The 27,254-nt window shown below is 40.5% G+C and overlaps 1 long non-coding RNA gene across 1 annotated transcript; it reads left to right on the forward strand.

The window, feature by feature from the left end:
* The first annotated feature begins 4,267 nt into the window (after window positions 1-4,267).
* On the forward strand, window positions 4,268-17,086 carry LOC127676269 (uncharacterized). Its single transcript, XR_007975816.1, has 4 exons — window positions 4,268-4,562; window positions 11,191-11,305; window positions 12,264-12,376; window positions 16,878-17,086. It is a non-coding gene; the product is annotated as an uncharacterized LOC127676269 (long non-coding RNA).
* Window positions 17,087-27,254: the final 10,168 nt, after the last annotated feature.

The following is a 27,254-nucleotide window of genomic DNA, read 5'->3' on the forward strand; positions in this document are numbered from 1 at the left end:
GCCCTTTGGTGTCTGCACCTGAGGCTTAGGGATTGCAGTGGCAGGAAAGATTCGTGATTTTTTTCTGGAGAGAGAAAGGAGACTCAAAGTCGTAATACAGGCTTCCTGAAGCAGTAAATTGTGTTGTGCGTGCGTGCGTGCGTGCGTATCTGGGGGGCTGCTTTGTACATGGACAAGTGCCTCTCCTAAGTGTTCCTTGGGCATCCCTGTCTGAGGTTGCAGTAAACAAACTTGAAAGCCTCTGGCTTATTGCTTGCCCAGATTGTCTGTGTGTAGACTCCCGGTGGCCACAAGAGGGCAGCATAGTGCACAAGTCGATTCTTGGTTTTACCCAGGGAGAGCTGGAGCTGGGAGAGTGGCAAGTGGATTGCCAGCCTGGGCTTTTGGAGCCTGCCAGGAGTCAGGGCTAAGCTTCTGGCAGGGAGGGCTTCTCTGTAGAGCCGTCCCTACTCTGGTTCTATCTGTGTGGTCTGAGGACACCCCAGTACAGCCACTACCACACTGTGGCCTTTGATGGCACTGAACTGTGGGCATCTTCAATGGAGAGAAGCTTTGGGACAGACATTGAGCAATGATAAGAGAAGTGTGCAAATCTCTGGAAACAGCATCAGTATGAGTGAAGATCAGGCAAGGAGCTGGAGCAGCAGGTTAATTCATGATGGTGAACTTATCAGAGCTGCCTTCTTGGTATGTCATTCTGTAATATATAACCTGACAAACAATATTTAGTTCTAAAAAGATATTTGCATGGAATGTGCAAGGTGCACAGATCAGTTAAGGATGAATTTTTGCTTCCTGTTTGAGTAGGTAAAAGACAACTGTCATTTTTATGAGCTGGCTTGATCAATAGCCAAATGGTAATATATCTTCAGTCATGCCATATCAAAAGATGATTTTTTTTCATGGTTTCCTGGACCAAAGTGTTCCTCAGAGCAGTCATATCCCTTGAAGGAGGCAGTATGGCCCAATGACTGCAGTGGATCAAATAGTGCCCCCCCCCCAGTTAATGCTCATGTGGATTCCTTTGCAAGTAGTTCCTTTGCAGATGTAGGGACTTGAGATGAGGTTGTGCAGTGCTGCTTGGACAGGTCCCAACTCCATGACTGGAGTCCTCATTAAGGCCATTTGAAGAATCAGACGTGTCCATAGGATGTTTGAGCAGAGAGACTGGAGTGAGACATCTACACTTCAGAGTATGGGAAGGCTGGACAGAAACCACAAGGAGTTGCAGGAGGCAAGGGAAGGCTGCTCTGCAATGCTCCAAGGGAACAAGACCCTCCTCACACTTCAGCTCCAGACTCCTTCAGAACTGTGAGATGCACTCTGGTGACCCAGCTGCTGACACATCACATGGCAGGTTCAGGAGCCCGTGCAGGATTCTAGGGACATGGATGGTTGGCCATGGATGCATAGCCTTATTTCCATTCCCATGGAGCTGAGTGGCCTTAGGGGATGCTCACCGATCCCTTCAAGTCTTGTTTTCATCTCTGACACAGAAGTATTTTCTTACATGGCTGTGTGAGCAGAGTGTTAAGAATTCCAAAATACGGGGCTGGAGAGATAGCTCAATGGCTAAGAGCACTGACTGCTCTTCCAAAGTTCCTGAGTTCAGTTCCCAGCAACCACCTGGTGGCTCACAATAATCTGTAATGGGGCCTGATGCCCTCTTCTCTGTGTCTGAAGACAGCAACAGTATACTCACATACACAAAATAAATAAATCTTTAAAAAAAAGAAAATAATTTCAAAATAGGGGCTGGAGAGATGGCTCAGAGGTTAAGAGCACTGAATGCTCTCCCAGAGGTCCTGAGTTCAATTCCCAGCAACCACATGGGGACTCACAACCATCTATAAGGAAATCTGATCCCTCTTCTTGTGTGTCTGAAGATAGCTACAGTGTACTCACATAAAATAAATAATTAAATATTATTTTAAAAAATAACGTCAAAATAATGATAATGGATCCCATAAGCAAGTGTTAGGGACCCTCTAGGGGAGGAACCAATCCCAGCATCTGGACACATATGCCAATAGTGCTGAGGCTGAGATGTGCTGCTCCCTGAGTTGTCTCTCTTCTAGTTTTGGCTTTGTGCATGTCCAGCTGGTAATCAGTGCCGCAAATTTTTATCTGATGAGAGTCACATTTAATTAAGTCTTGGACTTTTATCATATTTTCAACCCATGATCATATAATGTTATTGTTAAAGGAATTTTTGAAGATGTGATTAAAAATAATAATGACTTGACGTTGAGATAATCAAAAGAGAGGCCATGTGATTGGGCTCAATCTCATTACATTTCTCTAAAAGCAGAGTGTTCTTTATGGCTGGTGACAGATGGAGAGAGGTCAGAGAAATTTGAAACTTGGGACTGATTTAGAGTGCCCTTGCTGACTTTGAAGATGATGAGCTGCAAAGAAGGCCTTGAGAGAAGGCTTTTCATGCTGAGTGTGAGCTCTGATCAACAGTCAACAAGGCTTCTGCCCTATAGCTGCATGAAAAAGTTCACTCACTGTCTACAACCAGAAACAATTTAGAAGTGGCTTTCTCCCCAGCCCTCCCACACTGGCACTGGGTTTCAGATCTTAAGTCGAGAACCCACTCATCTGTATGGACTTCTGACCCACAGAACCATAAGATGATACAGGGTGCTCTTTTAAACCCTTTTTCTTCTAGTCATTCTTTGGCTAAAATTAGCAAACTAATATAGCCCATTGAAGTGTCAGCTATGAACTCCTTAAGTGTTTCATAACTAGGAACTCTGGAAGTGGATGATTCCAAACATGAAAATAAATGAGTGTATGTGAGGTATCTATCTAGTGGTAGAGGAAAATGACTTGGCTTAGAGGATATGGTCAGCACGCCTTTCTGACAGTTTCAGGAGAGATGTGATGCCTCCTATACATACAAAAAAAAAAGGCAAGGGACTTTTTTTAAAAAAAGTTATGATCACTGTTGAGGTTTTAAAAGATCATCTTTACCCTTTTCTTCTTGCTTTATGTTTTAAGTTTTAGGAATTCTCCATGCTCAATTTGAAACATGTGCATAAATTCACAAGATGTAAAGGGTTTTGTTAAGAGGCATACACAATTCTCATATGCAAATGGGACTGCATATGAAAAAAATGCAGAAAGAGGTCAATAAAAAAAATTGTACTGAGCTACCTAATGACCCTCTAAGTGACAAAACACTACACTAGAAGCTGAGTAAACTTAATCTGAAATTCATATTTTAATAGAGGCATCTGAACAAGTTAACAACCAATAGGGAAATAAAACATGCACTGTGGGCTGAAGTTACCTTGGCCAATAGCCATTCTGCTAAAATTCAAGAAGATTTAGAAAACAGCTGTGATAGTATAGGATGGTATATTCATTCACAATGTAAGTGAGTCTGTCTTCAGGCAAGAACAACAATACTATTATCTTTGTGGTCTGAGGCAATACTGCAAGGGGAAAGAGAAGAAGGTAAAGAGAAGAGAAGAGATCATGGGGTAGGAATCTTGAAAACATGGCCATGAGGGCTGGCCAGGTGGAGTAAGAGCAGCCTAGATGAATATGACAAATCATACTGTGGGATTATTGGCAGGGAGGTCAACATAACAGCAGAGAGGGTAGATATCTGCCCAGCTCTAGTGCTCACTAAGCCTTTATATTAATATGAAATGTTTAGGTCTCTGATCTAGGAATTGAATGATCAAAGAAGCTGTAGAAACCTTCAGCTGAGGGGCCCTGGGGACTACAGTCACGGAGAACCACTTGAGTAGTGGCTCTGAGGCTCCTGACACCTCATAAACTGCCACATAGCAGTCTGTGGATTAGAGGGGGAAATCAGTGCTGCTGGTCAACCTAATACACATCCTCACCCATGGGATTTGCTGTTCCCAAAGTTCTGTTGGCCTCCACCATGGCCCCACATACCCAAACCCACTGGCAGGTTCCTTGAGTCAGCCCTCACTTACCATCCTACTCACAATCCACAGTTCTGTGTTAGGAGGTTTGGCGGCAGCTCTGGCCACAACCACTACACAGGGAGTTAGCATGCAGGCGAGGACTCCTGTGAAGCTCATAGCTGCTGGTGGCATCCTGAAGCACCAGATGTGGGCATGCTCCCCATCCTGAAAGGCTCCAGGACAAATGGGAGTGCTCCTCTTTGTAAATCTGTGGGATGAGAGCATAATTTTACTGGGTGAGCAATGGGGGGTGAGCAATGGGGAAATCATGTGGCCTCACACCTGTACCTAAACCCCAAGCCACTCCACCTGCTGTGGTCCCTCCCTCCCATGCTGCTACAGAGCTCCCAGCACTCAAGTGGATTCTCCCTAAGTTTTATTTTGTGCTTTGACCCCAAACTCTGATAAAAGTAAGGCAAATTTCATTATGTTTTAGGTCCATTTTATACTTAAACACTCTCAGTAGATTTTCTAGGATGCTTTTGCAGTGCTTAAGCAGGCCTTGAGAGACTACCAGAAGAATGTTTCATTGTATTCTTTTCCCAGCCCACAGGAGTAGCCTTCCTGCCAAGAATAAACAAGTCCTAACTCTGCAGACTCCTACACAACTAGGTAGGAATCTATTACTGAGCTGTGCTTTCAGCTTCACTAAAATTATGTCAAAGAACAGGAACAAGTGTAGAGCGAGGGGGGGAAGACACCTGTTCTCTCAGAAGCCAGGATCCCCAGCAAGCTGCCTCAGGCACAGCTAGGGAAGATGGAGCAGGCTGCAGTCTATGGACACCAGCGTTCCATTCCTGTGCACAGCCAGTCAACAGTTCCTCACACATAAACACAAACAACAACACCCCCCAGAGAAAAAAGAAAAAAATATCATCTTAACAAGGAATGAACACTAATCTCAATATGAACAGAAGAGTCCAGAGTAGCTACAACTGAGCTGGGACCTCCAGAGATGACACAGACCAAGGGTAAATCTGAGGAGAGAGAGGCCCTAAGAGCTACCTGGATAAGGTCACATTGACATTGGCAACCCAACTGCCAGGCTGGAAAGCAGCAGGGCACAAAGACTGGGAAGGACCAGTCCTTGCAGGCTTCAGCATGTGCACCAGGCTCTCCTTCCTGCCCTTCCTGACTGAGGTAGGAAAGTTCCCAGGCCTCCCAGGGATGTTCTTAGCTCACTTTCATGTTTTGGCTGAGGTCAAAGTTCCTGGACCCTGTGATCTGCACCCAAGGCAAAGTTGTCCCAGGGCGATCCTTCAGGAACTGAGGTAGCTGAAGTCAATAATAGGTCTCAGCCCCTGTTCTGAGTCCACTTGGTTTCTCAGTCATTATCCTGCGAGTCAGGGGAAGATCAGAGAATGGTCTAAGGTGGTGCTAAGCTTCCAGAGCCACTCTAGCTCTGAACTCTCTGAGAACTCTCTGAAGTTACTCCCTCCACCCCTGCACCCCAATTCTTGGTTTCACTGGCCTCAAGAGAGCTTTCAGCCCAGGAGTGGGGATCGGCCAGGCACAGGCGGAGAGGAGGCCCTCTTCTTTGCTTCTTAGCCCTAAGCAGGCTAAACTACTAGTTAGACAAAAGGGGCTTCTTAATGGTTTGGGGTGATAGAGATGGGCCCAGAGCCACAAAGGTATAAAAAACAATCAATTCTGAGACTGCATACCTCAAATCCAATGCAATCTATTCTTTTGGGGGGAGGGGTTTAGAAAATTTTAGATTACTTTAATCCGTGCCAGGACTAAATTCAAGTCATCAGACTTGGTGACAAATGCCTAATTTACCAGCTGAACCATCTTGTCAGCTCCTCCAACAGTTTTGAAATTTAACAATAATACAGAAATGATTAAAAAATTCAATTTTTCCTCCTAGCCCCTGCTCCCACAATGATGACTTTGAAACTAATCATTTATTAATAGATTCCTAGGCTGTAAGCTTTAGTTCATTTCCTTACTAACTCATAACTTATGTAACCCAATGAAACTATTCTCTCTACCACACAGTTACTTACCGGTCCTCAGCTTCATGTGTCCAAGCCTGGTGCTAACCTTCTTTATTCTATCCTGAGTCCAGCCACCTGCTGGCTTATGTACATCTCCTCAAGCTCTGCTCAGATCTCATGCTTTGTGCCTCCACAGTGTTCCCTGGAGAATCTCCCTTTATCCTGAATTCATCTACCTGCTGGTTAGTTACAGCTCCTTCAGTCCCTGACTGCTTCTTCCTTACTGTCTTCCTTCAGCATCTCTCCCAGTGTCTCTCGAATCTCGAATTGTCTCACTATTTCCCAGAATCCTCTCTTCTCCTGCCTGTGCCCCACCTCCAATTTCCTACCTCAGTTCATTGGCCATAGGCTTTTTTATTGTCAGGTGATGCTTATAAGAGATTTTCTCTATACAGAAGAACCTTACTTGGAACTTAAATAAAAATGGAAAAAACAAAAGAAATTCTTCAAGAAAAAAGTGTTTTATGACTAGCAAGCCTTGGCAGGAAAAGGCATTTCAAAGCAGGCCAGAGTAACTGTGTTTGGCCCTGGAATCCCACGAGGTAGCTGGATGGAACAGACTCCTACGACTTGACATCTTAATTCCTCATGTGTGCCTCTCCCATCCCACATGCTACAAACAAATAAACTATGTTATATTAAATAATTGTGTGTGTGTGTGTATTTGTTTTGAAACAGGGTCTCACTGTGTAGCCCTGAGTAGTTTAAACTTCAGTATGTGAACTTGACTGACATGAGATCTACCTGACTCTTTCTCCTGAATGCTTCAATTAAAGGTGTGCGCCAGCAAATACACAAACAACAACAAAACCCAAAGAAATTTAAATTGTGTGTGTGTGTGTGTGTGTGTGTATGTGTGTGTGTGTGTGTGTGTGTGTGTGTGTGAGAGAGAGAGAGAGAGAGAGAGAGAGAGAGAGAGAATCACATTTAAAGAAGACTAGTCCCTTTGAGGTGGGTATAGTAGAAGCTGAAGGGAGGAAAGGATAATGGGGAAGGAATGCATTGATAGTTTAATTTTTAAAATATACTGTCAACCTTAAAAAATATAACAAGAATCGACTGGATGTGGCCCTGTCCCTGCTTTGTACTCAATATTATATGCACAGCAGATAAACATATTGAATGAGCTATACACTTACATAACCTTGGCTATTTACTGAAATAAACTTCATCCAGCATTACATCTCAAATAAGTCATTTTCCTATCCTCTTTCTTTTCTAGTTACGCTGCTTCTCATCTTTTGCTGTAGTAACACTTTTATTGGGCTGGAAAGATAATTCACTGGCTAAAAGGGCTTACTAATCTACCATGACAACTAGAATTCTGATTCTAGCACCAGGTAACAAGCTGGGTATCTTGGAAATGCCTGGAACTCCAGCTCTGAGGGATCTCATATTACTTTCTAGCCTCTCAGTACACACACACACTCACACCCACACACCCCCCACACACAACAATTTTATCGTAATATTTTGGCTATTAAACTCTGACCAAAATCATTAGATGAGTCATATTTTTATATTGTATAGTAGTTGTGTTTTACATTCTTGCACTCACAAGTGTTTCAGCTATACTACACATATTTTTAGGTTAGCATGGGCTATAGGGTGAGACCTTGTAGAAAAAAAAGAAAAGAAAATTAAAGATTTTAAATTAAAGTACAAGGCAAGACAATAAATATATAAAAATACCATTATGAAATAATTCTTTGACCCTTACTTTTGTGGAAATCTGTGGTTTGCTGGAAGATGTTTGTAGTCATAGGCACTTCTCCACAAGATGCTTACTAGTTACAAATAGAAAAGTTGTTACTTTGCTAGGAGCAACCTGAGAGTCAGCATTTCAAAATAGATAAGGTTAATGTCACCACCAACAGAAAAATTCATTATCATGCACCTTCTGACATGAGACCTAATATTTCTATAAAAATTCATAGTTTGAATCTAATCATGAGGAAGAATTAGGGACATCTAAACTGAGTACATTTTATTGGTTCCCTGCTGTTTGAAACTGTAAACCTGACAAAAGCAATGCACGACTCAGGACTCCTGTGCATAGACATTGCTGAGATAACTGTGGGAGAACGGGTATGGATAGCAAAGCACACAGGGATAAAGGCTGTCATGACTTCCTTAGTTCTGAGTGGCCCTCAGAATGAGAGAACGCAGGGGTGGGTGGACGGAGCAGACAGGTAGCTAGAAGTACAGACTTTAGGCAAGTAGTGTCAGCAGAGATCCACAAGTAAAAGGCGCCAGGGGACTGCACTGATCCTCGCTGGAGCACAGCAGAGGAGAAGATGAAGGAAAGCTTGCTGCAGAGACTAACCTTCTCACTCTAGTGTAAGAAAGCTGTCCAGGCAGGGTGTTTACCGCTTCTATAGGGGGTATGTTGTGGTTGAGATGTTAGGAAAATATGAATTTCCAAAACTTCACAATACCCTCATCTACAGCCGAATTTGGTAGAAACACTTTAAATCCCAAGTATATTGTAAGAGTACTTGAAACTACCAAATTCTCTAAATCTTTACATTAGATATTATTTATTCAAAACTCCATTATTTACTACATTTATTTTTAGGTAGATTTGAAGCATATAGAAACTTGTGGTTTGATGACACACACATCCTCCCTTGAAGGAGGCATAATTTAGCAGAAATTAATATAGCAGAAAAGGTGCTATTGGCATCACATATACCTCAAAATAAGTATTTAATCAGTGGTAGATTACTTTCTTAAAACTAGTTCACACCTCCTAACCAAGAATCAGATACAGCTATTTTCAACCCATTTCAACCCATTATCAAACCATTTTCCATTTCTGTTGTGGTTTCTTTCTGTGAATATTGTATATTGAGGGGAATAAGCTGTATTTGGACTTTTGGATTTTTTTCCAATAATCATTATTGGAGGTTCATTTAGTGATCAATTTACTACACATTATTTATAGGTATGCTCATACCTACGTAGAAGGACTTATGGCAGCCTCCAGTTTGAAAATATTGCCAATAACAGTTGTTAAAATAATCTGTGTATATGAAAAAAAATTAGTTTATTTTTTAAAGGATGTTCCACTGAGTATAGGGACCAATAGAAAGACTATGTATTTCATTTACACATATCAAAAGGACTAATAAATCTGGAGAAAATATCTTAACAGAAAATGGACAGTGAACCCATCTATCTGTGGCATGCATGGTTATATAAGAGGAACATTTTCTTCGAATCACCATGGCCGTGTGTTCTTTGTACTTGTTATTTAGATTACTAACTTAAGTTGTGTCCACCCTTTCTAAAGCACTGTCTCACAAGATACCTCAGATAACCCTCCTTCTAGCTTTGCACTGTTACTCTGTAACAGTTTCCTCTGAGACTGAAGCTTTCTAGTCCACAGGAACTCTCTTTTTCAGCAGGAAGAGAAACAACTCCAACTAGCATCAAGAGTCCCTGAAAGTAACCAGATTTTCTAGGCTCTTTCTTCCAAAGAATAAACAAGGCAAGCCGCTGTGTGAATCATTCTCAAACAAGCCAAGCTGCAAAGACTCAAATCCCAACCCAGCTATGTGAAATAGATGTGGATCAACTGCATCCCTTGGGAAGAGCTCTCTGTACAGTATGTTGAGCTGCCTGAAAGGAGTGTTTCAGGTTCCCAAAATTTTCATGCTCTTGCCAGTCCTGGGGTGGGCTTTGATGGTGCAACTGTTTTTGAATCATTTGTTCTCCTGTGAGTAAGCTCTCACCAGTATTTCTGTAAATAACTCCAATAAAACTCACTGTTTTATTAACTGTACTTGTGTGGTATACATACTTTGGTCTGTTTTGGGCTCACTATCTGGGGTAAGAAGCAGAAGTTTTGTAATACAACTGTTTACTGAGTTTATGTAAAAGTTTATCAAACATTAACATGTAAGGCTTATGCTCTAAAATCGAGAATTGACAAATGGGACCTCATAGAACTACAAAGTTTCTGTAAGGCAAAGGTCACTGTCAAAAGGACAAAACGTCAACCAACAGATTGGGAAAGGATCTTCACCAATCCTCAATCCCACAGAGAGCTAATATCTAATATATACAAAGAACTCAAGAAGGTAGAACCCAGAGAACCAAATAACCCAATTAAAAAGTGGGGTATGGAGCTAAACAAAGAATTTTCACATGAAGAACTTCCGAGAGCTGAGAAACACCTTAAGAAATGTTCAACATCATTAATCATTAGGGAAATGCAAATCAAAACAACCCTGAGATTTCACCTCACACCAGTCAGAATGGCTAGGGTCAAAAACTCAGGAGACAGCAGGTGTTGGAGGTTGTTGAGAAAGAGGAACACTCCTCCACTGCTGGTGGGATTGCAAGATGGTGCAACCACTTTGGAAATCAGTCTGGCGGTTCCTCAGAAAACTGGTCATGACACTTCCTGAGGACCCTGTTATATACCCTGGGCATATATCCAGAGGATTCTTCAGCATGCAATAAGGACAGGACACATGCTTCACTATGTTTATAGCAGCCCTATTTGTAGTAGCCAGAAGCTGGAAAGAACCTAGGTGTTCTTCAACGGAGGAATGGATACAAAAAATATATATTTACACAATGGAGTACTATTCAGCCATTAGAAACGATGAATTCATGAAATTCTTAGACAAATGGATGGAGCTGGATAACATCATACTAAGTGAGGTAACCCAGTCTCAAAAGATCAATCATGGTATGCACTCACTGATAAGTGGATATTAGCCTAGAAACTTTGAATACCCAAGACATAATCCACAAATTAAATGATGTCCAAAAAGAATGGAGGAGTGGCCCCTGGTTCTGAAAAGACTCAGTGCAAGAGTATAGGGGAATTCCAAAACAGGGAAGTGGGAAGGGGTGGATGGAGGAACAGGGGGAGGGAAGAGGGCTTATGGGACTTGTGGGGAGTGGGGACCCTGAAAAGGGGAAATCATGTGAAATGGAAATAAAAATATATCAATAAAAAAGAAAAAAAAATGTTAAACATCATCAATCACTAGGGAAATGCAAATCAAAACTTTCCTTCATTTTTAAACATTGTTTATATTATTGTTTTTTGTTTGTTTTGATTTTCGTGTGTACGTGTGTGTGTATGTGTGTGTTATTCTTAAAAATGGAGAATATAAATCTGCGTGGGTAGAGAGGTAGAGAGAATATGTGAGGAGTGTTCTCCATTTTACCTTTATAATCTCTATTTTCCTATGCATCACCTCTGTCTCCTCTCTATCTAGAGGCAGTTAGTCCTTTGTCCTCCATGGAAAAGTTTCTGGGAACCTGATGTCAAATGTCACCTGTGCATACTTCCCTGAGAAGTGGAATCTGGCTGCAGTGCAACACCAAGAGAAGGTATTTTATGAAACTTGCAAGGAGAGTTACCAGAATTAGAAGCTACTCATTTGGAGGCTTCAATGAGACATTTCTGGATATTCCTCCAGGCCTCCAGGCCTCCAGGCCACTGAGAGAGACAAGTAGCTGTCTGGACCTGCTGACAGTGAAGGCCTCTCTCTGCCTTGCCCAGTGACAATCTTCTAGTATAAGAATGAGGCTCTTTCCTGAAAGGCTCTCTGCTGAAATCCAGAAGACCCGGTTATGGGGCAGTGCATGAGACAGCTTGCCTCTTGCTCAGCTTCCAGAAGATGCTCATGGCCACTGGATTATATCCGAGAAGAAAGAGGCACAGGACAAGGAAAGTACTGTAGGGATACGCCTCTGATTTGCGGTCTTTAGAGGAGGAGTAGTGCTGCGTATTCAGACTATGCTAGAATCCTACAAAGGTGCTGTGCAGCTGAACTGTGTAAGGCTTGTCTGGGTGTGTGTTGGAGCTCGCTCCATCCACCTATTGTGTGCATTTATGTATCTATGTGAGAAGTGTGTGACGCCTGCTTGCTGGAGCTTTGCTCTAACCAATCTATGTGTGAATGTCTGTCTGTCTGCGTATAGGTCTGTATGCATGAATGTATGTGTGTTTGTATGCATGCGTGTTTGTGTATATGAAGTTACTGGACTCTGTCTTTTGTTTCATCCACTCAGTGTGTGTGTGTGTGTGTGTGTGTGTGTGTGAGAGAGAGAGAGAGAGAGAGAGAGAGAGAGAGAGAGAGAGAGAGAAAGAGACAGAGAGACAGAGAGACAGAGAGAAAGAAAGAATTTTCTCTTTCCTTATCTTTCTTTCAGGGCCCCTTGTTAAAAAGAGTTCATAGTTTTTCCACTACCCTCAGGGAGTGCCAGCCCCATTAATGTAAGCTTTGTTTTCTCATAAAAAAAAGTCTGTGGAGTAATTTCTCTAATTGCTGGCTGCCTTTACCAGCAGCATCTGTAGGTATCTGGATCCTCCCTTGTCAGCAGCTCTAAGCACTGACTTGCAATGGCTGCCTGCCTCAGTTTGCCTACCACATGGATGCCCAAGCTGGTCTGTGGCAAGTAAGTACACTCATTTCTTAATGGTGCTCTCAATATTAGTTCATATTAGAGTAGATAACAGAAGAGATATCAGAGTTAACTCATATGTTTCTTTAATGTGATAGATGTTGCTTGTATTTTTCTAAATTTAGAAAAGAGTCTGATGATTGTAAAATGTAAATTATTGATTTTCATTCATGATTTTTTTAACTTTTGCAATTTACTTATGATTCATAAAGTGTCTGATTTCAACACTAATGTCCAAATGACAAAAGAAAAAAGTAAAAGTTAGGTGCAGAAGAACAGTTTGTGTCATAGATGTTGGAATGGAAGTACAAGCAGAACCCCTTGAGTGGGAAGACAAGAGTGGCTTTATCTCTTAGTGGCCCGCATGGTAGGTAGGCACAGGCTCAGCACCATGACAGGTATGAGTGAAGCTTCCTAAGAACTGTTGACTGGGTGGGGTGGTGGTCCATGCCTTTAATCCCAGTACTCAGGAGGCAAAGACAGGCATATCTCTGTCAGTTTTAAGCCACTGTGGTCTCCCCAGTGAGTTCCAGAACAGCCAGGCATGTTTCTCAGTAACTAGAAAGCAGGAGTGTAACTTTAATTTTTTAAAAACCTATTTTTAATGATGGTTCTTAAATGCTTTAACCTTCCTTTAACCCCATCACCTACCAGAGGTGGTGGGAAGGAAACAATATTGGGGACATGGACCTGATTAGACATAGTTCTTTGGAGTACCTCCTATCTGTGTTGTCTGAAAATTGGCAGTTCAGTTCACAGGTCAGCAGCAGTAGCTCGATCCACTCCCAAACACCTCATAGATACATCAGCAGTCCAGATTGGTAGAGACGTGATAGCAAATATGAACCAGTGTCGGCAGCACTACCTAGCAGAGTCAGCCATGCCTCAGCCTCAGCTTGAGTCAGCAGGAGGGACCCTGAGGTAAGCCAGGGAAGGTCTCTGCTGTGCCTTTCTCAGGGAATCAAAGATCAGCAAAGATGCAAGACCTACAGGCATCGCGCATCTAGCTCTGTAAGCAAACCAAGGGCAGCCTCCTCACATGTCCTTCATGTGTCTTGTCTCAGCGTGTGTCTCACCTCAGCGTGTGTCTGACTCAGCTGAAATCAGGCTGCTGCTCAGCCCAAGTCCACCGAAGCAGCAAGAAACTGCAGCACGCCCCCAGAAGTCCCTTGGTGCATTTCCCTCCATGGAATCCCAACAAGTGCAGCTCAGTTACACAGTGTAAAGCAGACTAACGTGTGCTTGTCTTTAGCAGAGAATCCTTTGACCTGTGTCTGCTTTAGCTTAATGTCGCTTCACGAGGGAGCCTTAGTCTTTCCCCTGTGTCCACTCCAGGACAACACTTCTTCATGCCTTTGCCCCAGCAAAACGCCATCCAATACAATGGACTTTCCAGGGAACCCTTAATTTTCCACTTCAGAGGAGCCAAGGACTGCAATTTGAAACTCCTATGACACATGTATTTCAGTGCAGCTAGCCCGGACTGACTTCATGACTCCCTGCAACTGTGCACAGCATGCATATCAAAACCTGCCTTAGCCCAGAGATACTATGCAGTCCTTCTTAAAATTATTGAGGTCACTACCTTTGCATGCTGGCACATGCCTCTAATCCCAGCACTTGGGAGACTGAGGCAGGCAGATCTCTGAGTTTAAGATCAATAAAGTGAATTCAAGCATATCCTTAGGTACCCAAAGAAACCCTGGGGTGGAGGGTAACAGGGCTCCTCCCAAGCTTTAGTTAAATTCTTGGTTTCTGTACAAAATATTCAAGAGAATAGGTGGTCCTTTCTCAGACCCCAGATATCTCAATCAATCAATTGGTTTTTTGAAAGCAGTAGAAAAAACCTGTCTTAAAAACCAAACAAACAAAAACAAATGAAACACACACACACACACACACACACACACACAAAAAAAAAAAAAAAGAGAAAACACTAATACATACTCTAAGCAGGAAAGCAGGTGAACTAACTGCAGATGTTGACCTCACCTTTCACTCCTGCAAATCAAATCCCTGAGTCTCACATCCAGCGTTGCTATAGCACACTGACTACAGCCTCTTGTTCCCCAGTCCCAGACTCCAGTGGATACCATCTGTCTTCCTATATTAATCTCCCTGGCTCTCCAACTTGTTGCTTTGTTCCCTTGGCATACATTACCTAAGACACTGAATATAGAGGACAAAGAAAGTATATTAAAAGCTACAGGGGAAAGGCCAAGTAACATATAAAAGCAGACCTATAAGAATTACATGTTGCCAGGCAGTGGTGACACAAACCTTTAATCCCAGCACTTGGGAGGCAGAGGCAGGTGGATTTCTGAGTTTGAGGCCAGCCTGGTCTACATTGTGAGTTCCAGGACAGCCAGGGCTATACAGAGAAACTCTGTCTTGAAAAAAAACAAAAACAAAAACAAAAAAAAAACAAAAAAAAAACAAAACCCCAAAAAACAAAAAAACAAAAAAACAAAAAAAAAAAAAACAAGGGAATAGGAAAGCCCAGGGAATACCTTGTTCAATTTAGAAAGTGACTTAATTTGCTACACTTGCTATGATAAAACAGTGATGAAATCAACTTCTGGAGGACAGGCTACACTTCATGGTATACATCCAGTTACCAGTTAACCACTGAGAAATGTCAGGGACTACACTGAAGCAGGGCAGGAACCTGGACACAAGGAATGTAGCAGAAGCTGTGTAGGAGCGCAACCTCCTGTCCTGTACCACATATCTCTCTGTCTCAATAATAGCTCCAGGGTGGCACCATCCTGGAGATCTCTGCCCTAATAATTCAGTTGTTAATCAAGCCAATATCCCATAGACTTCCCAATCTGGAGGCAGTTTATTTCACCTAAGATCCCTCTTCTCACCACCTTCTTCCCTTAGTAATTTTCCTATTGCTTTAATAAAACAGCTGGACTAAAACAACTTACAGAAGTAAATACTTACTTGGGAATTAGCTATCCAGACAGATTACAGTCCTTCAAAGTCATGACAGAGAAGCATAGCTGCAGGAAGGTAGGACAACCAACAGGAAGCAGAGAGCTGGTGGCTCTCAACTCAGGCAGCAAACACAAAGCACAGAAAGGACACTGCAAATGGCACCTGACTTCTGTCACTTTAAATTCTAACCAATGACAAACCTCCTATGGGGAAGCCAAGCCACTTAATCCACCCAAAAGTTTTCACAAAGATGGTGTCATAAATTATGATTTCTGGAATTAGTCAGTCGTCCCATTCAAACCATCAAAAGAAAACTCCACCTCCTCACACACCCTGCAAAGTATCACCAATTCAAGAAACCTGTGAGGTCATTAATTTGTTTTATTCAGTTAGTCTGGCATCATATCAGTTCTTAATTATTACGTTGCTTAATAGATCCCCAATTCTTTGCAATATGTTTGAACAGTGCAAAGAACTTTGTGTCTCCATTTAAGACAGATACTTCACAGGTTCATATCTGTTTGGACTAACTGCTATTTTCCTCACAATTTTGGATTTCAATTTTTTATTGATTTCAATTTGGTAAACTATGTGAAATAATAGAGGATCTTGTTTATACCTTGTGGTATTACAGATGTCTATTATACAAATCATGATTGACAACTATGTTGATATATTTGGAGATGAGGACCATATCATTTGTGACAATAATAAAAAGAGGTCAAATGACTTAAAGATATCAGTAAATACTGCTGGTAAGTCAGCTGTTATAAAAAAAAAAAAGCCATAGATGCTCACAGTGGGAAACCTTAAATGGTAATACTGCACAATTAAAGATTTTATCTACTGCTCCTCATGCAGAAGTCCCTACAGTTTAAGAGAATTTGAATTAGTTACCAAATAGATGGAAGGATGCCATCATTTCCTGATTTCGTAAATTTGAAAATAACAGAGCAGCATTAGAGCATATCATGTACTAAAGCATTGGAAAAGTGTTTTAAACAACAGTTAACTTGTGTATGATTATATGAATATATACATACAGACACACATATGTACAAACTTACAAACATGTAGGTACAACAAAGGAATTTTTTTAGACCCTGTATGAATTCCAGAATATTATGTGCTACATTTCTTTCCTTTCTTCCCATGGTATATAATTCATGTATGATATTCTGGATATGAAATTATTTTTTAAAAGTTTGCTTTAAATCAATTATTTTATTTACAAATCCATTCAACATGAGTTTAAACTATAAGCTTAAACTATGTGCCAACAAGCTGTGCTATCTTGTACAAAAAATGATGTTTGAGAGATAATCTTGCCACATAAGTAGCATTTGGTATACATATTAAGCTGCAACAGATTTACTACAACACGTATGTGAAGAATCTTAATAGGCAATACCATTCAAAATCAGATATAGTGTTAACTCAAGTAATTCTTTGTGTAGAGTTCAGAAGATATACTGATAACTTAGTCTTATTTGAAGTGGGGTGAATCTATAACTGAGAATGTTTAACTATGACATTTTTATATTTCCTTTAGCAGAGGACAATGAAACAACATCAACATAGAACTTTCCACAATGGAAACTTCTTAATGACTGAAGAAGGTGCCGGTCATGCTATTTCAATGTTCTGTTCTAGTTCCCTGTTAACCATAGCAGAAGAGATTATTACAAGAAACAATTTCAGTTTTTTATTTAACTTCATTGTTACAAATAGTTTCACTCACTGTAATTATTTTATGTTATGTATTACATATTCTTATCTATTTTAATGAATCACTTAATAAATTTTTTCTTCCAAACTACAAAAGAATGTCACTCTAAGTACTGCTCAAAAAATGAAAGTTATTTGACCAAATTCTTCCATATTCTTAACATAAAACTCTCCCCATATTCTGAACCAACAACTAAGGGATATACATGGTTCCAGCCAAAATATGTCAGAGGAGTTCCTTGTCGTGAATTAGTGGGAAGAGAGGCCCTCGGTTCTGTGAAGGTTCAGTACATGCCCCAGTGTGGTGAAATCAGTGGGGGAGGGGGTGTAGATGGGAGTCAGTCATGTGGAGGGATATATAATTGGAGCCAGGATGTGGGAGGAGGGTTTGGGGGTTTTTGGAGGTGGTATACCCGCAAAGGTTTTAGCATTTGAAATGTAAATGAAGAATATATTCAATAAAAATATTAACTATTAAAGCACTCTACATGACTGAGTCAAAATTTATTAATACAATAAAATCAAACTCACTCCTGTGCATTGTAGCAACACTTTTTAAAAAATAATATTATCCTATTTCTGTGAAAAGGAACTCTAGAAAATTATTTACATTAGAAAAAATAGCTCATTATTTGGGGGCTCAAGTTATCATCATACAGTAGTTCTGATGTCAGGAGTTTATAGGTAGTGAAATTGTTCACCTAGTTGAGAAGCAGAGGAAAATGAATCCTCATATTCAGTAAGCTTTGTCCTTTTATACATACCAGGAACTATGACAGGAATAGTAGATCCCATTTGTATTGTTACTTTGACCATTTCAGTTACTTAAGTATAGACAGAATCTAATAACATTAAATATATCCTCAGAGTCATGCCCAGAATGCTTTCTCAGAGAAAGTTATAAATAAAATTCCAATAATGATCAGCATTAATTATCACACATAATAAATTAGAGGGAAATACAATTTTAAGAAAAAAAGAATTTTCAAAGTCCTTAGTGATCAGAGATTGGCAAATCAAAATATCCCTGAGATTCTCCCTTACACCAATCAGAATATCTAAGATGAAAACTTCAGCTAACTACAAATGTTGGCAAGAATGTGCAGAAAGAGGAACACTCATCCATTGCCTGTGGGATTGCAAAGTGGTACAACCATTCTGGAAATCATTCTGGAGACTTCAGAAAAACATAAGTAGATCTACCTGAAGACCCTACAATACCACTCTTGTGAATATACACAAAAGATGCCTCACTATTGCATAGGGTTATGTCTTCCACTATGTTCATAGCAGCCTTGTTTGTGATAGCCAGAAGCTGGAAACAACCAAGATGTCCCAGATAGCAGAATGGAAACAGAATATGTGGTTCATTTACACAAATGAATCTATTTAACTCTTAAGCATGAGGACATCCTGAGTTTTCCAGGCAAATGAATGGAATTAGACAATATCCTGATGAGGTAACTCAGACACAAAAAGATATGCATGGTATGTAATCACTAATAAGTGGATATTAACCACAAATCAAAAGAAATAAAACAAATACAGAATACCCAAGATACAGTCCATAGAACTCAAGAAGATAAACAAGGAGAAGCACCCAAGTGAGGATGATTCAGTACCATTAGGAATGAGAAGAAAGCAATCACAAGGGAATAGGAAGGACCTGGGAGGGAAAGTGGACAGACAGGTGGGGGTTTGGGGGAAAAGGGATTCTGATCTGTTATTGGGTGACAGAAAAGGAATGAAGCCCTGAGGTCCAGAAGAAAAAATGGAAACAGGCAACCACCGGAGGTAGGAGGGTGGGAGGAACCTCCAGAATGTACCAGAGACATGGGAGGTAAGAGACTCTCAGGACTCAAAGTGAAGAAAATAATGTGGTTTGGAGAAAATCTTGAGACAGTTCCTCTTCCTCACCATTATGGATTGGGGTAAGCCTAAATGGAACCTGTGACTGTATTGCATATGAAAATATACCTACTATGGCTGGATCAGGAGAGGGCTATAGGAATCTCTTTGATTCCCTTTGGTGTTTCTTCCAGCATATAAAAACACAGTATAGATTCCAGGATGTACACTTAAATGTCTTAGTCAGGGTTTCTATTCCTGCACAAACATCATGACCAAGAAGCAAGTTGGGGAGGAAAGGGTTTATTGAGCTTACACTTCCATGTTGCAGTTCATCAATAAACGAAGTCAGGACTGGAACTCAAGCAGATCAATAAGCAGGAGCTGATGCAGAGGCCATGGAGGGATGTTTCTTACTGGCTTGCTTCCCCTGGCTTGCTCAGCCTGCTCTCTTATAGAACCCAAGAGCACCAGCCTAAAGGTAGTACCACCCACAAGGGGCCCTCCCCACTTGATCACTAATTGAGAAAATGCCCCACAGCTGGATCTCATGGAGATATTTTCCCAAATGAAGCTCCTTTCTCTATGATAACTCCTGGCTGTGTCAAGTTGACACACAAAACTAGCCAGTACACTTAGGAGACAGGAAGTTCAAAAAAGTGTGGTTTTATGACATGTGTTTCTTTAGCTTGACATAATCTCAGGTTCCTCCTTCCACTCATTCTCCTTCCACAGGTCAATTAGTCAAGATTCACTATATTTTATAATATAATAGAAATGATTATGATAATATCAGTGCATGTAGGAGATAATATTTCATATAATTCCACTCTTTTTATGATAAGTAATGAAAAATTGAGAAAGAAGCATTGCCTTATTTTGTTATTAGAATACATGAGTAAATATTTTTGTTTCCTCTTCCACATAAAATTCTGAAGGTTAATGAGAGGATTTTAAGGCATCTCTGTCAGTGCTGAGCAAAACGCAAAGGAATATTGTTATATGATTCTATCCTACTCTAGTCAGAATGTCTAAGATTAGTTTAAAAAGACAGCAAATGATAGAAAGGATGATGGGAACAGCAAAAGACTCATTTGCTGTTGATTTGAGTGAACACTGGAAGAGTCCCTGTGAAATTCAGGGTGGAATTTTCACAAAAGAATGAAAATAGATATTCCAAAAGATCCAGCTTTACCAATATTGGGCATATATGCAATTGACACTATATGTTACAACAGATATTTACTTATATAGGTTCACTTCTGTTCTATTTCTAATAACTAGAAATTGGAAGCAGCCTACATGTTTATCTCCTGAAGAACAGGTTGTAATAATATGTCACATTTAAACAATCCAACACTATTCATCCATTGAGAAAAGTGAAATTATGTTATTTCCAGGTAAAAGAGCAGCACTAGGAAAAACCTGAAGAAGGTTGTTGCGATGTTGGCATGAAAATTGCCCAAGGCATCTTCTATGCTTCTGGTTTAGGCAGGATGGATACAGCCTAATTTACACTTACACTATGTGGACTTAGAGAAGTAGTCCTTCATGTTTTGATAAAACATTCCTCCTATACAAGCACATAGCACAGAGTCACTCATTATTGTGGTTGGTAGAAGCCAAGTGAAAAGCCACTTATACTAAATATATTACAAACATATTCCAAAAGGATTGAATGTTATACAACTTTTAAGTGTGAATTTACCTTATTTATCTCTCTTTTTAAATTATCTTTAATCTTTTACTGCCCAGTCTTTATCACCTTCCTGCTCCACCCTCCTACAGTTCCTCTTCCCATTCTTCCTCTGTCCACCACAGTCTCTAGGATGTTGTCCCCACCTCTAAATCCCATCCAACTAAGTGTACTCACTCCCTGGGCCCTCATGTTTCTCAAGAGTCAGGTGTATTTTCATTCACCTAGGAAAGAGCAAGCAGTCCTCTGCTGTATATGTGTTAGGGTCTTCATATAAGCTAATATATACTACCAAGTTGGTGGCTAGGTGTCTGAGAGATCTCAGGGGTCCAGATCAGTTGAAACTGATGGTTTTCCTCTGGTGTCATCTTCCTCCTCAGCTTCTTCCAGTCTTTCCCTAATTCAAACACAGGAGTCCCCAGCTTCTGTGCATTGGTTTGGTCTAAGTATCTGCATCTGACTCCTTAAGCTGCTTGTTGGTCCTTTCAGAGGCCAGCAATGCTAGGTTCCTGTCTGTAAGCACACCATGGCATCTGAAATAGTGTCTGGCTTTGGAGCATGCCCTTGAGCTAGATCCCATTTTGGGCCAGTTACTGGACCTTCTTTCCCTCAAATTCTTCTCCATTTTTTCCCTCAGGAAAAATTTGGGTCATTATTTTTTAGACAGGAACAATTTTGGGTCAGAATTTTTTACTATGGGATGCCTACCCAGTCTCTTCACTGGATCCACTGTCTTTCTCCTGGAAGCGAACTCTACAACTTCCCTCTCCCCTCTGTTATATATTACATTTAAGATTCCTCCATATGAGTCCTGGGGGTTTCTTAGCCCACAGGTCTCTGTTACATTCTAGAAGGCCCCCCACCTCTTACCTTCCAAGGTTGATTGTTTGCATTCCTTCTTCTGGACCAAAGAGCCTCACTCCTGCTTCCCCATCTGCCCAACAAATAGTTAATCATGTTCCCTTTTCCCTCCCTGGATTCTCTCCCTCCTAGAAGTCTCCCAAGTCTCACCTTCCCTATGATTGCTTTCGGCTCTCTTCCAAGTGTGACTGAGGCAATCTCACTTGAGCCCCTCATCTTGCTTATCTTCTTGAGTTCTGTGGATTGCAGAATCCTGGGTATTCTGTACATTTTGGCTAATATCAACTTATTAGTGAGTTCCTACCATGCATGTCCTTTTGGGTCTGAGTTACCTACTTCAGGACAATATTTTATAATTCCATACCTTTGCCTGAAAATCCATAATGTCCTCATTCTTAATAGCAGAATTGTATTCCATTGTGGAAAAGAATCACATTTTCTGTATTCATTGTTCCAATATGGGACATCTGGGGAAATTACCACTTCTATGAAAATAGTGGAGCATGTACCCCTATCGCATGGTGGGGCATCTTTTGGGTATATACCCAAGAGTGGTACAGCTGACTCTCCTTTTAGATCTATTTCCATTTTTTTGAGAAAGCTCCAGATTGATTTCCAGAGTGGTTGTACCATTTTCCAATCCTTCCAGCAATAGAGGAGTGTTCCTCTTTCTCTACCTCCTCCCCAACGTGTGCTCTCACCTGAGTTTTTGATCCGGGCCTTTCTGATTGGTGTATGGTGGAATCTCAGGATCACTTTGATTCACTTTCCCCTGATCACTAAGGATTTTAAACATTTCTTCAAGTGCATCTCAACTATTTGAGATTTCTCTGTTGTGAGATCTCTGTTTAGTTCTATACCCTGTTTTTGATTGAGTTGAATGGGAAATGAGCTTCTTGAGTTCTTATTTATTTTGGATAGTTGAGTTAGTGAAGTTTTTTTTTTCCAATCTGCTGGTTGCTGGTATGTCTATTATCCATGTCCTTTGCATTCCAGAAACTTTTCAGTTTCATGAGGTCCCATTTATCAATTCTTGATCTTAGATCCTCAGCTACTGGAGTGCTATTTAGGAAATTTTATCACATGTCAATGAGTTTGATGTTCTTTCCCACTTTGTCTTCTATTATATTCAGTGTATTGGGTTTTATGCTGAGATCCTTGATTCACTTGGATTTAAGTTTTTTGCAAGGTCACAAGGTTCTTTTATCTCTGTAATGATTGCCAGTTATTCTAGGACCATTTCTTGAAGATGCTTTCCTTTGTTCATTGTATAATTTTGGATTCTTTGTCAAAGAGCAAGCATCCATAACTGTATGATTATATTTCTGAGTTTTCAATACTATTACAATGATGGACAAGTCTGTCCATGTGCAAATAGTGTACAGTTTTTATAAATATTGCTCCGTAGTATAGCTTGAGGTCAGGGATGTTCTTTTATTTTTAATAATAACTTTCTCTTTCCTGGTATTTTTTTTGGTCAGGTAAGACATCAATGAGAGGAGAGGCCCTTGGACCTGTGAATGTTCATTGCCCCAGATTAGGGGAATGCCAGGACAGGGAAGCAGGAGTGTGTGCATTGGTGAGCAGCAGGAGGGGATGGGATAGGTGGTTTTTGAGGGGAAATGAGAAAAGGGAATATCATTTGTAATGTAAATAAAGAAATTATCTAATAAGAAAATGAAAAAAGAAATGATAAATAACACTAAAAATTTATTAAGAATATGTAATGCAATGCAAAACAAATTATAACATCCTGGAGAAATGCCAGGACATGAAACATTCCTCTACATGTGACAATGACAAAAACATTAAATTAGATGTCATTGTAACTTACACAGTCATGGATGCTAACTTAAGACAGGTGGACAGGCTCAGGGTGCTGCGACACACATGAGCTATAGATAGTTAGTTCTCCTTCATTCCACTATTTTGAAAGACAATACTAACACTGCCTGGAGAGCTGTCTGGACAGTTCCTAAACTCATGTACATACAGAACTCACCTACCAAAGGCACCTTACAGGGATCAAGTAGCATACAATGTATGACCATGTAATAGTTAGGTTATATAAGACTCAAAGATCTGACCACAAAAACCTTATTTTATCTAACTGTTTAATATTTCAACCTTGTCAACATTTAGTAAAGTTAAACGCCAAGAGGAACGACAGAGGCACACTGCTCCACTGCTGGTGGGAGTGTAAGATGGAACAACCACTCTGGAAATCGGTCTGGCGATTCCTCAGAAAACTGGGCATGACACTTCCAGAGGACCCTGCTATACCACTCCTGGGCATCTACCCAGAGGATTCCCCTGCATTCAATAAGGACACAGGCTCCACTATGTTCATTGCAGCCTTATTTATAATAGCCAGCTGGAAAGAACCTGGATGTCCTTCAACAGAGGAATGAATACAAAAAACGTGGTATATTTACACAATGGAATACTACTCAGCAATTAAAAACAATGAATTCACGAAATTTGTAGGCAAATGGTTAGATCTGGAAAATATCATCCTAAGTGAGGTAAACAAATCACAAAAGAATACACATGAAATGCAATCTCTGAAAAGTGGATATTAATTAGCCCAGAAGCTCTGAATACCCAAGGCACAATTAGCATAACAAATGACTCCCATGAAGAAGTAAGGAGAGGGTCCTGATCCTGGAAAGGATTGATCTAACATTGGAGGGGAGTATCAAGACAGAGAAAAAGGAGAGAGGTGATTGGAGAATGAGTGGATAGAAGAAGGTTTATGGGACATATGGGGAGGGGGAACTGGGAAAGGGGAAATCATTTGTAATGTAAACAAAGAATATAGAAAATAAAAGTATATAATTAAATAAAAATGCCAATTATTAAAAGGCAAATACAACACCTAATTCATACCTCACAACAATATTCTCAGGCTGCCAAAACAATGCCATTTACCTGTTCTCACACTTACTGTATTGCCTGAGCTTCCAAAATTTTAACTAAAACTACCTTTTTTTTGCAATCACCTGTGTATAGGACACCTGCTCCTGAGGCATAAAAGCAGTTCCTAAGATCTGTTTTCAGGCAAGCTACAAAATCGCAATTCCAAGTCTTCTTGTTTGAGCAAAATAATTTCCTTCACACACAATGACTGGAAAAGAAGTTAGGTGACAGTTACTGCCATTTAGTGACACATTTCTCAGTATTTTGTACGTGGGAAATGCATCTGAACTGCAGAGCCAACTCTGCACAAAGGCCTTGCTTTGTGGAATTTGCACTTTGGTGGAAAGTTTAAACAACCAATAAAACATTTCCTTTTCTCTGTGTGGTCATCAATCCAGCATACAGTGTAAAACCACAACAAAAGCCAAAGTGCAATCTCAAACTTTCTGTGTCTACATTCTTGGTTTCGTTGCTTAAGTACAGACAGGACATGGGATCATTTGCTCTGGGCTGCCATTCCACATTTGATCTTGCTAAACTGCCCAACAAGCAGCCCAGGCAGACCTGGGCACACCCTCCATGGATGGTCAGACTCACATGATTAGTTCTACCGAACCACAATTATAGTTCTCTGGGAAACAAGGTTGATTGCTAGAATTCCCCCTGAAACTGATACAAAGAAACTAACCACCAAGTTTATTTTCCATTTTAAGGCTTCTCTATTCAACCAGTTCTGATCTAAAACAATCACTATATAAGGCTGGTATCATACTTGTTATTTTGTTTCTTTCTGCCTACATACCAGGCTTACTCTCAAGCAGGATAAGTACAAAACTTTGTTACAAAACATGGAAAAGAAGGCTGCAAAATTGTCTCTCCACAAATGGGTAGTTTGAGTACAGTAAAAATATAAGGACAGAGAAAAAGGAGTGAGGTGATTGGAGAAGGGATGGAAAGAAGAAGGTTTATGGGACATATGGGGAAGGAGGATCCCGGAAAGGGGAAATCATTTGGAATGTAAACAAAGAATGTAGAAAATAAAAATATTAAAAAAACTATAAATATAAGAACACTGTCTCATTTCTATAAAACATGAGCAGAAAAGTACAAAAAAATCCAATTTTGTAAATTGTATTGCAGAAATATTTGTTTGAATGCTGATGATTTAGAGCAAATTTTCTTCCTTTTCCTTACAAGAGTAAGAGACTGAGAGAGAGAGAGAGACAGAGACAGAGATAGAGAGACAGAGACAGAGAGACAGAGATACACATAGAGAGAGACAGAGAAAAAGTTCTAAACTAGAAAAGATACCAAACAGATTTCCAATCAGAAAAGTAAATTAATATACTTCCATCAGAAACAACCCCCCCATTCAACAGCTCAGAGGCCGTGTTTATTTGTGGAGAGGAACATAGATTCCATTCCTGAAGAGGCTTTAGAAGAAGCCTGAAGGTGATGGATGCCACAGGGTGCCTCAGCCAAAGACCGGCTGTAACAGAAAATATTTTCTGTCCTCTCACTACCAAAGCCTTGTAGTCTTTTTGTCCTCCTGTCAGACACATGGAACTTGAGAAGGAACTACTGGATTGATGTATAAGCTTACAAACTTTGAGTAATAAACACCTATAAATTAGAAACCTACACTGCTGTATTCTTTTCATTGGGGAGGGGGGAACCATTAAACATAGGATTTTATATAAGAAGCAAACATTTATACAGTTTTATTATGTACAGAACATGATTCAAACGGCTTTATTTAATGATGCTTTTGTTCTTCTTTTTTAATATTTTCTATATTTACATTTCTAATGAATCCACTTTCAATGTCTCCTCTCCTTTTTTTTGGGGGGGGGGTTGGATTTGGATGTTTTCAAGACAGGGTTTCTCTGTGTAGCCCTTGCTGTCCTGGAACTCACTCTTTAGACCAGGCTGGCCTTGAACTCAGAAATCTGCCTGCCTCTGCCTCCCAGAGTGCTGGGATTACAGGCGTGCACCACCACCACCGGGCTAATGTTTCCTCTTCTTAAACTCCCTGTCCCATCCCCCTGCCCCTGCCTCTATGATGGTGCTCCCCCTTCACCTACTATCAATCGTACAAAATGGCAACCAACACATTATGAAAATCTTTACCAATCCTACATCTGATAGAGGGCTAATATCCAATATATACAAAGAATTCAAGAACTTAGAATCCAGTGAACAATGTAACCCTATGAAAAATGAGGCACAGAGCCAAACAAAGAATTCTCACCTGAGGTAACACTGAATGGCTAAAAGGCATCTAAAGAAATGCTCAAAATACTTAGTCATGAAGGAAATGCAAATCAAAACATTCCTGAGATTCCAACAAAATCTATAAGAATGGCTAAGTTCAAAACTCAGGTGACAGCAGATGCTGACAAGGATGTGGAGAAAGAGGAACACTCCTCCATTGCTGCTGGGGTTACAAGCCAGTACAAGCACTCTGGAAATCATTTTGGAAATTCTTTTAAAAAATTGGACAAAATACTACCTGAGGACCCAGCAATACTACTCCTAGGCAAATACCAAGATGATCTTCGAACATGTAATAAGGTCACATGCTCCACTATGTTTATAACAGCCTTATTTATGAGAGCCAGAAGCTGGAAAGAATGCATTTCTCCTTCAGAGAGGAGTGGATGCAGAAAATGTGGTCCATTTACACAACGGAGCACTAGGCAACTACTAAAAACAGTAAATTTATGAAAGGCAATCCAGAGACTGTCCCATTTGAGGATTCATCCCATATATACTTTCCAAATCCAGACACCATTGTGGATGTCAACAAAAGCTTGCTGACAGGAGTCTGATATAGCTGTCTCCTGAGAGGCTCTGCCAGTAACTGACAAATACAGT

The sequence above is a fragment of the Apodemus sylvaticus genome, chromosome 1 (assembly GCF_947179515.1).
Source record: "Apodemus sylvaticus chromosome 1, mApoSyl1.1, whole genome shotgun sequence".
Classification (NCBI taxonomy): Eukaryota; Metazoa; Chordata; class Mammalia; order Rodentia; family Muridae; genus Apodemus; species Apodemus sylvaticus.